We start from the raw sequence: 17,254 nt of genomic DNA, 5'->3' as shown, positions 1-17,254 counted from the left end.
CTCCGATGATCGCCTTGTCTATCGCGGCTGCTCCATCCCCACAATGTCACCTTAACCTGCTCCACCGGAATGGCAGCATCCTCACCGACTCCTCAGACGAAGTCGATGCCTACTCGGCGCCACCAAAGAGGTTGTACACTCATCGCACCATACCTTCTCCTTAACTCGACCTCCCGGCACCGACGGTGCTCCATCCCGCACCCCCATGGCGCGGCTATCTCGAAGCCGGCACCACGGGCGACATCTCCATGGCGGATCTCCCCCAGTGCGAGGCCCCTTAGGCGGTGGCATCCATACCAGCCAGATCTATTGCTTCTGCTCCGGCTCTCGCTCGCGCTGCTACTGCTCCGGCTGCTACTGCTGCTCTGCTCTGCCCCTCGCTCGTGATGTTGCTCTACTCTTGCTCTCGCTCGCGCTGCTGATGCTGGTGCACAGGCTACTGCAGCTACACGAGTTGATGCTTTGGCTCTAGTTCGTGCTGCTCCTCCAAGCATTGCTGCTCCGGCTACTATCTGCTACTGTGTTCCCCGTCGATCGCCTGCTGATTAATATCACTATTTATCTACTACTAGTGCTCGAGCGGCCTAAACTACATGTGAAGTGCCTCCGTGCTACCAGTGTGTCCAGTTTCGATAGTAACATTGAAATTCCATAGTAAATTTCAGTTTCGACACATAAGTCTAGAGTCAACAGTTGTAGTCAGGTGTTTTTTGGTGATGTAAATTTTACATCTATCACTTTTTGGTAATGTATTTTACATCATCTATTGGACATGCTATTAGAATCCCACTTGATATTAACGAATTTTGTCATGTACTGCTTCAGCCTCGACGTCTTATGGCTCGCCGGAGCTGCTCCAACGATGGAACAATCCATCACAATAGAGCAGTGCCCTGGATGCCGTCTATAGATTCATTAGATCTTCCTCCACACCTCTGACAGCCACCTCTGCCTCAACTTCTTCAATGACCAACCCAATGATGTCGAGGTTGACACGACTATGGCAAAGAGATTGTGCACTTGTCGCATCACTTATTAGTCTACATTCATGTCAATCCATTAGGGCTATTTTGGTTCAAAGGAAAAAACTGAAGGAAAAACATAGCAATAGGAAATTTTCCTATGGCACTCAATTATTCATGCATTTTGTCGAAAGGAATGGAGAAAAACATCCACCTGGACCTACTTTTCAAAATCCTATGCATGAAAACAAGACCAAGTGCATTAGTGGCAGAATAACATTCTAACTGTACATGCTTTCATATGGTTTCACTATAATTTGGCCATGTTTCTTTGCATTCCTCTACTCTTCCAATTCCCGTGAACCAAACACCCAAGTTGACAAAAATCTTGTGTTTACAAATGCTCTGTTTCCCATGTGCATTCCTATCCTATTTCGGTCTTTTCCATATCCCTGCGTTTTTAGAATCCTGCAAGCCAAAGGAGCCCTTACAAAATTACTTCAGTTACAGGTAGGTGTCGATGAAAACTTTGTGTGGTTTGTCCTGCTCCTGCCGCAATGTCTTCCACCTCAACTAAGCTGCTCCATTGACAGAAGCATCCACCAAACCAGACATCACAACTCTTGACCGTCTTTCGCTGCCTCAGATCTCCTTCCCTGCCACCGGCACCCACCGCAATGGCATCACCATCATCGACTCAGCAGATGAACCTGAGGATTACACGGTTCCACAAGAGAGGTCGCACTCTTTTGTTTCTGCTTATGTTATGCATTGCTTAATATTACCTGCTACTTTATTGTCTTGTTCACCTCTTAGACTCCAAGTTAGGTCCAAATTAATGTTCAAACTTGAGTTTTAAAATTAGTTGTGGGGCACATATCAAGGCAGCAATGAATAGTATCTCTGTCTATTATCTGGTTCACCTAGGGGTATGCCTATGTTTTTCATGTTGGGTGGGAAGCAAATAGTGAAGCAATCATCATCTGTCTTTTTATTAAATTAAAGCTATCATCAGTCTGCTATCATTATTTATGGATCCATCCACTGGTTGTTACCATCACTCTAGATTTCTGCATGCTCTCCTTACATAATCTCACTATATTTTTTTCGCATGCATGTCAAATATTGTACACAGTCATGTTGAACATGTAGAGAAAAAAGAGAAGAGTTTTGCGCGGCAATAAAATGTCATGCAGACATCGCTCCATGGTGGGTTCAATGGCAAATCCTCCCCAGTCTCTAGATTGTAACCCAGAGGAAGATATCTGTTCTGAGGCGGATTCAGACGCAGCTGACCACTCATATTTACCCCCAAGGTGTTTGCTCTAACTGGGCACGAAGATGTTAGTCATATCATGCATATGTTGCCTTGTAGTACCTACTTTCGACATCATATATGTCATCTGCTTAGTTTAGACATGTTCTGTAATGCCCCTGTTTAGTTTCTATATCATATATGGGAATTATGCAGTCTCATCTCTTTTAGCCAGACATAATATATGTGAAATATGCAATGCCATCCTGTTTAACCAGGTATCATTTATTTGAATCATATCTTGCCCATCCTTTTCTTCATTACGTTTCCATTTGTCGACAATGTTTGTACATTAAACTACTCTTCCAGTGAATCAACCATTTGAGTGGGTGATGGAAAAATCTAGAGTGAAAACAAGGTCTTCAAAGCAGACAGTGCTACCTGTCGAAGCAGATCTCTTATTGGGTCCCGATAGGTCCTCAGAGATGGATTCAGAGACAGATGACCAGTCCTATTCCCCCACCGAGGTGTATGCTCTAACTTGGCACGGTTATACTGCTCATATCATGCATATGATGTCTTGCATTGCATAGTTTAGACATCATATACACAATATTCAACACCATGATCTTAGTTCAGACATCATATATGCGAATGCCCTCTGCTTAGCATATAAATCACATATGTGAATTAAATCATGCGATCATGATTACTTAGACAACATGTATGTGAATTATGTCATGCGAACCTGTTTACTAAAGACGTCATATAATTATCTCATGCCATCCTGTTTAGTTAGTCATCATATCTTTGAATTATGTCATCCTATGCTATCTGGTTTAGATAGACATCATATATGTGAAATTATGTCATGCTATCCTTTTTAGTTACACAATACACATGTCAACTATTTCATGCCCTCTTTTTTCCACACTATCTATTGCATCTGTCTCTCATACAATATTTGTACATTCAACTATGTTTCATGTTTATCAGCCATTTGAATTGGAGCGGGTGATGGCAGTATCTAGCGGAGAAAAAACATGGTCTTCAAATAAAACAGTGCTACCTCTTCGCGGAGATAGCACCCCGGTTGTACATGCCCGAGAACCAGCCCTACCACACATAACCCAGACTCTCGCATATTGTACCCCTACTGGCATGGACAGAGAACCAGCTTCACCCAATCTAACCCCAACCCCAGCAGATAGTAACCCAGTTCCTGTTGACACATCACCATCTCCACCATAGAGCTCACAAACAAGAACAATTAGTAAGGCATCTCGAGTGCCCAAAGCGCCAGTACTACAACGGAGAACCCCAACTCCACCAGTTAGTACACCTATTCCTGTGGAGGAAGCACAACTGGCCATTTGTAGTTTAGCATCTATCACATTTGATGTTGTTAAATCCTATGTGAGTATCTTCTCATCATGGAAATATTATACTGAATATGAAGGAAAATGCCAGTTGCAGGTGTTTGTCCAGGAGTTATGTGCAAGTAATGTTATTCATGGTAATTACTTTGCTTTGTCCCATACATTCTACCTCCATGATGGTTATAACATAGCAAATTTTCCCATTTTTATCTATAGAGAAGAATGATTTGGAAACTCAGGATGAGGTAACCTGTGCTAATACCTTTGCTATCTTCAAGAATACTTGGTGGTAGTATCGGAATTACCTGAAGAAAACGTACTTCACTGGCAAAGAAACTCATCAAATTCCCTTACGTTCTCATGAGACACGTTTACTGGACGATGACTAGGAATGCCTTGTTATGTACTGGTCCCGAACCAAGAATGTGGTACGGTCTATGAGCTCATTTTTTATTTTTAAGTACTATATGCTTGCGTCTTACTGTACTCTATTCATATAGGACAAGTGCTTAAACCTGAAGAACAACTGTTCTCATTTAAGATTCCATTGCTATCATGCATACTGCTTTGCTCTTGTATCACTATATTTACTCATTAAAACTTATTTTTAAATTGAAGGATCCAATCGAAACTCCAATGGCACAATAGGTATGTTTATGCATGTTTCTTTAATAGGTTTGCTCTTATAAATAGCTCTGTTGATTTCAATTTCAATTGTGTATACAGTTGACTTCTCATATCATGCACATTACTAGCATCACAATAGAGCCAATAGTGTTGTTATACATGTAGACCTGTGGTACCCATCTGAAGTCTTGTTGTGCCGTGTAGTTTCCCACGCTTTGTATTCTTTCTGTGCTGCTTTTTCTTGAACTGATATGATTTGAACCGTGTCTCTATTCTGATTTGGCAAGACAATGCAGTGACCATAGGACATAGATATATGTTTGTTTGATGCTTTTATTATGTACTACTTGGCAATAGATGTCTTGGTAGTTTAATCATGTCCACCTTACTAATGAACTGGTTCACCGAAATGAGTTTCATATACTAGTACATGCTAAACCTGTTATGTGTCTGCTTGTTTCTTCTTTTAGAATGCTGACAGGATATTGGGGAAGAGTGCCTTATTAAGCAATGGTAAAGGAAGTAATGCTGATAAGGTTCAGGATAGTGAGATATCCATGTTGGTCTCCAACAAAGCTGATAAAACAGCTAAGGAAACTATCTTGAAGATAGTGAGACAACCCCAGAGTCCTGTCTTGGTTTAGTGTTCGAGTTATTGTCCACTATCGCTGGCACAACCTATTCAAACTCACGGTCTGAATCAGTTTAGTTTCTTGAGTCTCAACTACAAGTTGAAAGACATCGATCAGTTGGGCTGCATCAAGAAGCGGAAGCACTGTAGAAGTCCTTGGAGCATTCTGATGCATACTTTCTGGTGCAACAGCAAGCATTGGAGGATTTTAGCGCCAAACAGGACAAAGCTAATAAGCTTGCTAACATTATTGCCAACATGGTGGATACCCAGGATAACATTTCTTGAGCTCTTCTGAAGTTGTTTCAGTTATGGAGTTGTTTTGCTACCGCGTTTATTTGCACCGATGGCCAATTTAGACGGCCAGTGTATGTAATATGCTGCTTTGTTACCTATATTTGCACTGGTGGCGAACTTTGATGCCCAGTGGATGTAGTATGTGTAATAGCCGTAATAGCCTAGCGTTAGTTGCTTGCTTATTTATTTCCTTATTATCTTGTTTAGTTGTTTGCGTGTAGTCAGTGTAGTTCTTTTTCCACGTTTTTCTAGTGGCCAAAATAACCTATTTTTATAACTAGGCCATAATAACCATGGCAACACACGGACTATTGTAACCATGGTCCTACTACCTACTGTAGTGACCATGGGCCTCCTACCGGCTATTGGATCCATGGGCCTTCTACGGGCCATAAGATCCATGGGCTTTCTATGGGCCGTATGATCCATGGGCCTCCTTCTATGGGTCGTAGGATCCATGGGCCTTCTACGGGTCATCTAATCAATGGGCCTTCTATGGGCCATATAATCATTTCGCCAAACATGGGTCGTACTATTCGTGGACCAATAATGGTCCACAAAATGGGCCTTAAACGAGCTAGAGTGGAAATCGTCTGTTTATGGCCCGGCCATAACTCACCGTTAATAGGTTGTATTTGATGATGCTATGAAAACAGCCCAATGGGTTAACGGGCCACAAACAGGCCAACTATAACCACGGGCTGAATTTGGCCCACAAGCGGAATAGGCCAGTAATGGACCGTAACTAACCAAATTCTAAAAATGAGCCCAAGAATAAATGGGCCCTTAGAAGGCCGAAAGTTAACACGGGCTCAAAAGGGCCGACGGAATAATGGGTCGTTAATGGGTATAAAGCGATAAACTGTTCATTATGGGCCAGTTTCATCTCGTGCCTTTAATGGGCGCAGAGTTATAAAGGGCCTCCTATGGGCCGAAAGACGTCATGTGCCATACATGGGCCGGAAGTTATAATGAGCAGGAATCATATTGGATGGCCCAGATGACGCTATTGGGTCAAATTCCGGTAGGCCATAACGGGCCGTGAGTTAGCGGGCTGTAAATGGGCTATATGCAAACAAGCCGTTAACAGGCTTTCCGTGAGCCGGCCCACTACCTTTTGACCAAGTCAAATGGGTTAGCCTTTTCACTGGAATGGGCCTCTGTTGGGTTGTGCCACGTGTCAATGTATCATAGGCGCCTTCGGTCCAATGAGTGGATGACATCTGTCCCAACGGTGAGCCGACATGTGGTTCCTCTGGCCATTGAGAATTTTACACGTGTAAAATCCCCATTGGTCCATGCTGTTAACAGGTTATCGGATCCAAACCAGAACCCGATAGCTTAACGGTCACCCGTTACGGTGGATGCCACGTGTCGGTCACCCTTAACGGAAGTATTTCTATGATGCGGGATTTATCATCATGGAAGTGGACACTTCCGTGATGATAATTTTGGTAATGTCATGGAACACTTCTACGACAACACAAGTATGACTATCTTGATTCTTTCATAAAATCGTCATGGATGTACATGCATGACAGAAAACGTGACCTACTGTGACAAACACGTATCATCATGGAAGTGTATTTTTTTGTAGTGCGCCCGTTCGTCATCAAACATGCATTGTTCCCTCTCGAAACCACGAGCCTTCTAGTGAGTTGCTCTGGTTTCTAAGGGGTGTGTGTCCAAACTTTCGTCAAACAGGTCAATTATTTTACCACATCATCTTGGTGGCATGACATTACGTCAAGCAAGGTTTCATGTGTTTTTGATCATTTTTTATTTTTTGGAATTTGAATGGCATGGCGCGCCATGCATGTGTGTTTAGACCATGACACCAATATGTTTGAAAATTCCTTCTAATTTACTGCACATGGAATTAACTCGCACACAAGTACACAAAAATATGATTTTTCAAACCTTTATGGTTAGCCTTTGCATGTAGATGTAGTTCAAATTTGAATTAGGGTCATTAAATGGCTAGAAAACCACTTAAATGTCTTTAAAAGGTCAAATGACCCCTAGAATTTTCCAAATTTTCACATGACAATTGTATTACTGCATGGGTAAACAGGCAAGAGATGAAAATGAAGGTGAGGCTCCTCTCAAACTGACAAATATAAACATGATATTTAACATGCGGCTCACCACATACCATATTTAGGCTTAAATTTTCTCCGTCATTAATTAAGCTTCCATGTTTGCTAGTAGGTAAATGAAGAAACATTATACACAACATATATGGTAATAAATTGTCCTATTTCCTAATAATATATTCAAGATTATTTACTATAATTATATTATATCAAGGTATGAAGCTAAAATCGAGTGATTCGGTGTTGGATCAAGATCAACTCGTTTCTCGTTCAAACTATAGAAAATGCTCATACTCAACTCATTTCTGCTCGAGTCGATCTCCAGTTGAGCCAAAAGATAAGTCGATCTCGTGTGATTCACCAACCTCAAGATTTTCTTGCAGCCCTTTCAAAACCCTATGGCCTTGAAATAAAGTGTATGCTCAGAGAATGCGTTACCATTTGGGTATAAAAAATGTCTTTACAGTTATTGTTCAAGGTAAAAGTAGAGGACTTCCAATGTTTTGGGACGATCTTTATCCTTAAGTTAAATAAGTTTGAGAAACATTTTATTAACATATACATTTGCAATGGTGATGATATAAAAAGGAGGAGCACTTTTGTTTGTAGATTATTATTACGATATTATAAAATATAATGTATAGTACTCTCTCTGATCCATATTAATTGGTTGTCGCTGAAATGGATGTATATAGATGTATTTCAGTGCTAGATACATCTATTTGAGCAACAGTTAATATGAATCAAAGGGAGTATTAAGTTGATCCAAGAGTCAAAACGGGTCGGCCAAATTCTGTCTTAAGGAACATGTGTACTACCCATTGGCTATTCTTTCGTGATTTATAACTAATTCGTTTTAGCTCCATAGTATTTTGTTTCATCTACATATGTAACATGGCATTGGTGTTTCTGGTAGCAGCTTAGCAGCATGGGTGGTGAATACATCCCAATTAATGAACATATGGACTATGACAACATGGTCTGGCAGAAATTTAAAAGCGAGATAGAGGAAAGTGAACAATCAAGAAGGAGAAGTGTCTGCTAAGATGAAATGCCAGTTGTGTGCCAAGTCCTGGAAGGCAACAAATGGGGTACGGGCTTGATAAAAATAAAAAAGATTACAAAGATTAAAACTTAGGATTTGAGTATGTCAGTATTTTTGTCAGAGAGAAGGTTTCCCTGTAGTGTTCGAATCTATAAGAGTTGTCGATGGGGCATAATAGTGACATGTTGCCTAGCTACTCTTTTACAATAAATTCTGAACTTATATCTCATATATTCCTTGAACATTAAAATTTACGAAGTTACTTGAGAGAAACTGGACAATGATGCGGTCCAATGTTTGTATGTTTCCACGGCATACCAGAAGCATTCTAGGTGACCAGAACTGAATAAAGTTTCCCTATGTGCATCATGTTATCTTAAGTAGGTCCTCTCTGGTTCTGTCATCATGGGTTGTGCCTTTTTTGAGATCTATTGGGAAGTAAAACCGCCATGCATCAGACTACAAGTTGGCGGGACATACAAATTGCTAAACATTTTTAAGTTCAACTATGAATGTCTGTTTGGTCAGTTGTTCTTTCTTTTTTGTTGGGTGACTCAAAACAGGATGAATAATGTTAGTAATTGTGTCAGATGGCTGATGTGTGCATTGTCCCCTTATTATAAAGTTATGTTGTGCTGGTTTCTTGCAAGAACTGCCTGCAAGGATCATAGTTGAGATGATATACTTGCACTATATTAGTAAATGATTTTGTCTCTATCATCAATCTAGCATTGTAGTTTTTTGGTGAGTTTTATCATCTGGGATAGTACATAACTTGAAGGCATCAAAACTAAGCAACAACATGACCTTAGGTCCAGCCTCCTAACATTTTTCAAGCCCCATACAATGATTAGCTAGAGCGGCCAGCATAGCAGAACCCAACTGCAAGCCTCCAGGCGAGCGGCTGAACGACGCTCTCCGGCGTGGCTACCAGCGGCGTGATGTCTACTACACAACCTTCTTCTTGTAGACGTTGCTGGGCCTCCAAGTGCAGAGGTTTGTAGGACAATAGAAAATTTCCCTCAAGTGGATGACCTAAGGTTTATCAGTCCGTGGGAGGCGTAGGATGAAGATGGTCTCTCTCAAACAACCCTGCAACCAAATAACAAAGAGTCTCTTGTGTCACCAACACACCCAATACAATGGTAAATTGTATAGGTGCACTAGTTCGGTGAAGAGATGGTGATACAAGTACAATACGGATGGTAGATATAGGTTTTTGTAAGCTGAAAATATAAAAACGGCAAGGTAACAAATGATAAAAGTGAGCACAAACGGTATTGCAATGCTTCAAAACAAGGCCTAGGGTTCATACTTTCACTAGTGCAAGTTCTCTCAACAAGGATAACATAATTAGATCATATAACTATCCCTGAACATGCAACAAAGAGTCACTCCAAAGTCACTAATAGTGGAGAACAAACGAATAGATTATTGTAGGGTACGAAACCACCTCAAAGTTATTCTTTCCGATCAATCTATTGGGCTATTCCTATAAGTGTCACAAACAGCCCTAGAGTTCCTAGTAAAATAACACCTTAAGACACAAATCAACCAAAACCCTAATGTCACCTAGATACTCCAATGTCACCTCAAGTATCCCCGGGTATGATTATACGATATGCATCACACAATCTTAGAGTCAAGACGAAAACGTGTGCCAACCCCTATGCATAAGTTCACAAGGTCACAGAACTCGCAAGTTGATCACCAAAACATACATCAAATGGATCACATGAATATCCCATTGTCACCACAGATAAGCACGTGCAAGACATACATCAAGTGTTCTCAAATCCTTAAAGACTCAATCCGATAAGATAACTTCAAAGGGAAAACTCAATTCATCAAGGAGATAGAGGGGGAGAAACATCATAACATCCAACTATAATAGAAAAGCTCGCGGTACATCAAGATCGTGCCATATCAAGAACACGAGAGAGAGAGAGAGAGAGAGAGAGAGATCAAACACATAGCTATTGGTACATACCCTCAGCCCCGAGGGTGAACTACTCCCTCCTCGTCATGGAGAGCACCGGGATGATGAAGATGGCCACCGGTGATGATTCCCCCCTTCCGCATGGTGCTGGAACAGGGTCCCGATTGGTTTTTGGTGGCTACAGAGGCTTGCGGTGGCGGAACTCCCGATCTAGGTTTCTTTTCGGGGGTTTCTATATTTATAGGAATTTTTGGCGTCAGTCTCACGTCAGGGGGGTCTCTGAGTCATCCACGAGATAGGGGCGCGAGCCAGTGGGTAGGGCGCGCCCTCCACCCTTGTGGATGGCTTGGGACTCTTCTGGCTCAACTCTTTTACTTCGGGGGCTTCTTTTGGTCTATAAAAAATCATCAAAAATTGGCACGTCAATTGGACTCCGTTTGGTATTCCTTTTCTGTAAAACTCAAAAATAAGGAAAAAAAACATAAACTGGCATTGGGCTCTAGGTTAATATATTAGTCCAAAAAATCATATAAAATAGCATATAAATGCATATAATACATCCAAGATGGATAATATAATAGTATGGAACAATCAAAAATTATAGATACGTTGGAGACGTATCACGGCGTCACGACATCGACCTCCCAGCGGGGTAGCTCTCCTTTCCCTTCGATGTGATGTGGCATTGTCTCCTAGCGGTTGTGGCAGTTGTGGTAGAAAGAGGGGACGAGGAGCGATCATGGGAGAGACGGTGGTGACGGTCAACAAATTGTTTTGACTATTTTGCCATGTCAACGCTTGTAGGCGGGTCCTTCCTATCAGAAATTAGATTAATTCATCCAAAAAATGGATTAATTCCTTCCAAGGAAAATGTTCTAAACCAACCGGCTGATCTTCCGCTCTCGCAAGCCGTGTAACCTGCCATTGGATAAATTCGATCCGGTGGACCACGTTAAAGCAGCACAGTAGATGAAAACTTCCTGAAGCGTGCGCCTTAGAGCATCTACAGCCGGACTTGGAAAATCCGGCCCCTTAAACGCCCATGGACGCGCCCGGGCGAGTTTGCGGGTACTGATTGGGCACCCCTCAAATGTTGCGCCGCATATCCACATACCGCCAATTTCGATCCTCAAATCCATGCAATCCATGCACGTCGATCATACGATACAAATTGTCCGAATGCAAAGTTCGAAACAAAGCAAAACAAATCATAGTTCAACAAACTGGACATGAAAGACTGAAATCAATGTCCGAGCATGACGGATGGCCTCGAATCACTGGTTGGGCGCCTGCTCCGAGAGGAATGTGCCCTCCTCGTCCTACTCTGCCTACATCCGGGCAGCCTGCTCCGCCTGCATCCGGGCCGCGGCCGCCCTCGCCGCTTCGTACTTCCTACGGTCATTGATCTCCATCTTCTTGTCCGCAAGCCACTTCTTCGCATGCTCATCTAAGAGGGTTTCGTCTGCCAACATGATCCTCACATCCTCCGTGTCCCGTGCGAGTTGCAACATCTCCTTCTCAAGCTCTGTGTCGTCAAATGTCTTGGCCTTCTCGAGTTGCCATTGTTGTCGCTTGTTACTTCTCCAACTCGAACTTCTCCCTCTCAATTTCAAGCTTCTTCTCCGCCATCTTCCGGTGTTGGCGCCGCTGCCACTGATGCTGCATTGCCACTGTCGTTACATGGATGTTGCATTCCAGCAAGCAAGTTCGCCGTCGTTTCTCTACAGGTCAACCATCGATGCGGCTGCTGCAAGCGGTGCATCGAGGAGTCGAGTCGGACGGTTGCTGGTTGTTCGTCAAAATTACATGGATTCTGCATTGGACCATGCGAGCTCGTCGGCATTTTGATGCAAGCGAACCGGTGACGCAGTGGCGTCGGCTGCTGCAACCCAGGTGATACAAGAGTTGCTTCGAACAGTCGCCTGCTCACTGGGTTATGTGGATGATGCGTACATCGTACATGCAAGTTCATCGGTGTTTTGCTCCGAAGCCAGCCGGCTGACAGGGCGCGGCTGTTGTTGCTGCTGAAATTCGGGGTGGGCTTTAGGCCCATCTAGCAATTTCTGAAAATCTCTAAGGGCCCATGTGGGTTATATGGCACTAGGTGTAGTGGGAAGTTTAGTCCCACCCCGCTAGTGGACAAGGAGTTGGACCTCTTTATAAGGGATTGTCTTCCACATGCTATTGGAGCTTGAGAATAGAAGAGGCCCTCGCGCACTCCTCCTCCGCCACCCGCCTCGCCACGCCACGATCAGATCACATCTGCTCCATGCGCACGCTCACCGTCGTTCCTTTGCTGTTGTCGCCGCCAATGACTCCATCCCGTCCGCCGTGTACGCGATCGACGGGAGAGCAGGTTTCCAAAACCCCGCCTATCCGGATCCTATACGGGAGAGGGGCGAATAGGTTTTTGGGAAGCGACTACGCGACTGCTCGTTGTTCGTCTACTTCCTCTATGTCTATGCCGCCCTCACCATCACCATGTCCACTGACGCCGAATGTGCCGCCACCGAGAAACTTGAAGCTAACAAGAAGGCCGCTGAGGACGCCGCTGCCGCCGCGGCTTCTGCCTGGCCTACTGGAGGGTATAACACGCTTATCCCACTCCTGTTTATATTCGTATTAGCAGTACTAGCAGTATGTGTAGATGTGTCTACTGTTTGCTTAGTCGTGCATGTTTAGATCAGAATCAGTATGTTGTTAATTCAGTCAATGCCATGCTAGTGATTTATCTATGGATTAAATTAGTCAAAAAATTGCATATTTACTCAACAATCCAAAAACCTATTATGTGTAGAAATTTTTCGGCAAGTGGCTTTGCCACTGCATTGAAACTGGATAAGTTTACCAGTACATACTTTAAGCGTTGGTAGACTAAGACCACTTTATGGCTCATGGCTATGAACGTATTCTGGGTCGCCGGTGTGCCCACGGGAACGGTTGCTCCTGAATAGGAGAAGGCGTTCAAAGAGGCCACCGTCGTATTTCTCAGAGCAGTTCTTAGTGTAATTGGAGATAAATTGGTCGACGCATATTTACATGTGCATGTTGCCAAGGACTTGTGAGAGGCGCTCAAATCTATGTTCGGGGCCACCGACGCTGGGAGCGAAATGTATGTTATAGATAAGTTCCACAGTTACAAGATGGTTGAAAACCGTCCTGTACTGGAGCAGGCTCATGAGATAATATGCGTTGTTAAGGAGCTTGAGCTTCTGAAGTGCGATTTACTGGGAAAGTTTGTCGCGGGATGTATAACTGGTAAGCTCCCTAATTCATGGAGAAACTTTTCTACCACTCTGAAACATCAGAGGGGCGAGTTCTCAGTAGAGGACGTCATCGGCCATCTGAGTGTTGAGCAGAATTCGAGGGCAAAGGACTCACATGGAAAAGGGGTTGAAGGAACTTCTGTCGCCAACATGGTGAATCAGAGGAACCATAACTCCCACAATCCCAAGGGAAAGAACAGTGCCCAAGAGAATACCGACTTTAAGAAGAAGGGCAAGAAGACCTTCAAGAAGAACAAGAAGGATGGGGGATGTTTTACATGTGATTCAGTTGAACATTGGGCCAACAAGTGCCCAAAGAAGTTTAAGAAGTCAGGACAGGACTCCAAGTCTGTCAACATGATTATGGGCAAGAATGAGAATGGTGCATCTGGGTACGGTAATTTATTTACTGTTTTTTCAGTGTTTCAGCCCATCGATTGGTGGGTGGACACAGGTGCAGGCGTTCATGTGTGTGCTGATATTTGATTGTTCACTTCTTACCAGGTCACAGGCCACGGGTCCGTATTGATGGGGAATGGCGCTAGTGCTTCTATTCATGGTGTTAGCACGGTTGATTTGAAGTTTACTTCGGGAAGGATCGTGTAGATGAAGAACGTGCAGCATGTCCCCGCCATCAGGAGGAACCTCGTTAGTGGCTCCCTTCTGTGTAGAGAAAGGTTTAAGTTGGTCTTCGAGTCTAATAAATTAGTTGTCACTAAATATGGACTATTTGTTGGAAAAGGTTATGAGAGCGGAGGGATGTTCTGCCTTTCCCTCGCAAATTTTTGTAATAAAGTCGTGAACCATATTCATTCGAATGTTAATGAATCTGAAGTTTGGCATTCACATCTTTGTCACAATAGTTTCGGTGTTATGACATGGCTAGCTAAGTTGGATTTAATCCCGAGTTTCACTTTAGCCAAAGGTTCTAAGTGCCTTTCATGTGTGCAAGCTAAGCAACCTCGCAAGCCTCACATGGCTGCGGAGGAGAGACACTTGGCACTGTTAGAACTCATACATTCTGATCTTCGTGAGATGAATGGTGTGTTGACTAAAGGTGGAAAGAAATACTTCATGACATTGATAGATGATTCCACTAGATATTGCTTTTGTATCTATTAAATACTAAAGATGAGGCTCTACACTACTTTAAAATCTAGAAGGCAAAAGTTGAGAATCAACTTGAAAAGAAAATTAAACGAGTCCGGTCAGATCATGGTGGAGAGTACTTCTCGAGTGAGTTTGATTCTTTTTGTGCGGAACACGACATTATTCATGAGAGGACGCCTCGCTGTTCACCCTAGTCAAACGGGGTTGTTGAGCGGAAAAATTGTACTCTAACTGATTTGGTTAACGCCATGGTAGATACATCGGGTTTATCCAAGGTATGGTGAGGGAGGCTATATTCACGGCATGTCATGTCCTGAATAAATTTCCGACAAAGGATAATGATATCACTCCCTATGAGAAATGGGCGAAGAGAAGGACAACACTCTCGTACTTGCGTACTTGGGGCTGTTTGGCGAAAGTCAATGTGCCGATCCCCTAAAAGCGTAAGCTTGGACCAAAGACGATGGACTGCGTTAATTTGGGCTACACTAAGAACATCGTTGGTTATAGATTTCTAGTAGTGAAATCTGAGGTACCTGACTAGAAGGTCAGTACAATTATGGAGTCTAAGGATGCTACATTCTTTGAGGATATTTTTCCTATGAGAGATACGCAAAGCACATCTAGACAAGAATCTGAGGAGACTCCTGAGCCTGCCATTCCTATGGAATATTATGAACAGACACATGATGAAAATCCAAAGGAGGATGACGAGGAAACCCTTGGTAGGGTTAAGAGACAAAGGACTGCAAAGACCTTTGGTGATGATTTCTTCGTGCACCTCGTGGATGATACTCCCACTTCTATTTCAGAAGTGTATGCCTCTCCAGAAGCTGACTGCTGGAAGGATGTTGTCCGTAGCAAGATGGATTCCATCATGGCTAAGGGGACTTGGGAGATCACTGACCATCCCTATGGTTGCAAACCATTGGGATGTAAGTGGGTGTTCAAGAAGAAGCTTAGGCCCGATGGTATGATCGAAAAGTATGCTAGGCTTGTGGCCAAGGGCTATGACCAGAAAGAAGAGGAAGATTTCTATGATACTTATTCACCTATGGCTAGACTGACCACCATTCGAGTGTTACTCTCGTTGGTGGCCTCGCATGGTCTTCTCATCCACCAGATGGATGTTAAGACAACTTTTCTGAATGGAGAGCTAAACGAGGAAATCTACATTCAACAGGCAGATGGCTTTGTGATAGATGGTCAGGAAAGAAAGGTGTGTAGGTTGCTGAAATCTTTATATGGCCTAAAGCAAGCACCTGATCAATGGCATGATAAGTTCAATACAACTCTGACATCTGTTGGCTTCGTTGTTAATGAAGCTGACAAATGTGTATACTATCGCCATGGTGGGGGCGAAGGATTTATATTGTGATTGTACGTTGATGACATACTGATATTCGGAACAAACCTCAAAGTCATTGAGGAGGTCAAGTTGTTTTTATCTCAGAACTTTGAGATGAAGGACCTTGGTGTGGCTAATGTTATCTTGAACATCAAGCTATTGAGAGATAATGAGGGTGGGATCACACACTTCTGCAATCCCATTATGTTGAGAAGGTGTTGAGTCGTTTTGGATATTTGGATTGCAAATCATCTCAAACACCATATGATCCTAGTGTGTTGGTTCAAAAATTCGAAGGCACAACTAAGGATCAACTTAGATACTCTCAAATCATTGGTTCACTCATGTACCTTGCGAGCGCAACGACACCTGACATCGCGTTTGCTGTGAGCAAACTGAGCCGTTTTGTTTCCAACCCGCGTGATGTGCATTGGCATGCTATTGAGAGAGTTATGCGCTATCAGAAGGGTAATATGAACTATGGACTTCACTATACGGGATACCCATCGGTACTTGAAGGGTATAGTGATGCGAATTGGATCTCTGATGCTGATGAGATGAAGGCCACAACTGGGTATATGTTTACTCTTAGAGGTGGCGCTGTTTCCTAAAAGTCTTGCAAGCTAATGGTCTTGACGAGATCGACAATAGAAGCAGAATTAACAGCATTAGACACATCTGGTATCGAAGCAGGATGGCTTCGAGATCTTTTGATCGACCTGCCATTGGTTGATAAACTGGTTCCGACTATCTTTATGAGCTGTGATAATCAGACGGTCATCATCAAGTGAAGAGTTCAAAGGACAACATGAAGTCCAACAAACACATAAGAATGAGATTAAAGGCTGTCAGAAAATTAAGAAACTCTGGAGTGATAGCGTTGGAGTATGTCCATACGGCTAAGCATCTGGAAGATCCCTTTACAAAAGGGCTACCACGTGTTGTCATAGATAGTGCATCGAGAAAGATGGGTATGAGACCCACATGAGTTGCCATGGTGGTAACCCAACCTATGTGATCGGAGATCCCGTGAAGTAGGACCTAGGAAAACAAGCCAGTGGTGAACTGAGGAGAGTAATTATACTAACCCACTCCGTTGGAGATGCAATACTCTCAATACTGTATGGTAGATTGGTAGGATGGCTATTGTCTTAATGTGTTCCACAGCTTATGTAAGCAAGATTCTATCCTGCAGAGCGATCTTTGGAGGAACACGCCTATATGAGCCCGACTGCCGGTCACAGTCTATAAGATTGGGGTGATCTCTAGTAAGCTCATGAATAGGCCAGGAGTGTGACT

Source organism: Triticum aestivum, chromosome 4A, assembly GCF_018294505.1.
Source record: "Triticum aestivum cultivar Chinese Spring chromosome 4A, IWGSC CS RefSeq v2.1, whole genome shotgun sequence".
In the NCBI taxonomy this organism is placed as follows: Eukaryota; Viridiplantae; Streptophyta; class Magnoliopsida; order Poales; family Poaceae; genus Triticum; species Triticum aestivum.
The sequence above is the reverse complement of the archived record's forward strand: the minus strand, read 5'-3'. Positions refer to the sequence as shown.